The following is a 1,247-nucleotide window of genomic DNA, read 5'->3' as shown; positions in this document are numbered from 1 at the left end:
TCATAATCAATATTAAAAGACGTTTCAAACATTTCAAACATTTTGTGTACAAGGTTTACAACTGGGGGTTTCAGTACATTTCTTAACCTCTCTAGGGTAGGGGGCATCATTCAGAATTTGGATGAAAGCATGCCCATAATTAAACAGCCTGCTATTCGGCCCAGAAGATATGATATGCATATAGATGTATATATGTGCATGTAGATTTGGATAGAAAATACTCTAAAGTTCCAAACTGTTAAAATCGTGTCTGTGAATAAAACAGAACTGATTTGGCAGGCGAAAACCTGAGAAAAATCCATCCAGGAATTATTTTTGGGGGGGATTTTGTAGTTTTCTATTCAATGCCATTACAGTATCCATCGTTTCAGGCTTATATTCTTATAAATGAGGGAGTAAGACCAGTCTGAATGAGTGGACCCTACCGTGTCGCAGAGCTTTTTCATGCGCAATCCCGAGAGAGTGCATTTCTTGTTTACCTTTTATATTGACGATGTTATTGTCCGGTTGAAATATTATAGATCATTTAGGCTAAAAACAACCTGAGGATTGAATATAAACATCGTTTGACATGTTTCTATGTACTTTACGGATATCATTTGGATTTTTTTGTCTGCCTGTTTTGACTGCGTTTGAGCCTGTGGTCAAATTTCAAAAAGGCTTTACGGCGAAAGCATACCATGCGATTATCTGAGGACAGCGCCCCATGTAAAAAAACAAACATACAATCATTACCAGCCAAGTCGAGGAGTCAGAAATAGCGATAAAACTAATCACTTACCTTTGATGATCTTCATATGGTTGCACTTACAGACTCCCAGTTACACTTATAATTAATCCTCAGGTTGTTAATTGTATTTATAATCAATAAAAAATTTAGCCGGACAATACCGTTTTCAATAGAAAGGAAAAATAACAAAGAGTGCGCCAAATCAGGTCTGCAAACTTCCTCTGTCCTCTGACCAAAATGGCTTTTCACACATCGTTTTTCAAAATAAATGCCTGAAACAATGTCTAAAGACTGTTGACATCTAGTGGAAGCCATAGGAACTGCAATCGGATTCCAAACCCATTGGATTCTCTATTGGTATTGAGTTGAAAAACAGCCACATGAAAACAATTCCACTTCCTAGATGTATTTTTCTCAGGTTTTCGCCTGCCATATCAGTTCTGTTATACTCATAGGCATATTATTTTAACCGTTTTGGAAACTTTAGAGTGTTTTCTATCCAAATCTACTAATTATA

This window comes from Oncorhynchus kisutch, unplaced genomic scaffold (assembly GCF_002021735.2).
Source record: "Oncorhynchus kisutch isolate 150728-3 unplaced genomic scaffold, Okis_V2 scaffold2276, whole genome shotgun sequence".
Taxonomy (NCBI): Eukaryota; Metazoa; Chordata; class Actinopteri; order Salmoniformes; family Salmonidae; genus Oncorhynchus; species Oncorhynchus kisutch.
The sequence above is the reverse complement of the archived record's forward strand: the minus strand, read 5'-3'. Positions refer to the sequence as shown.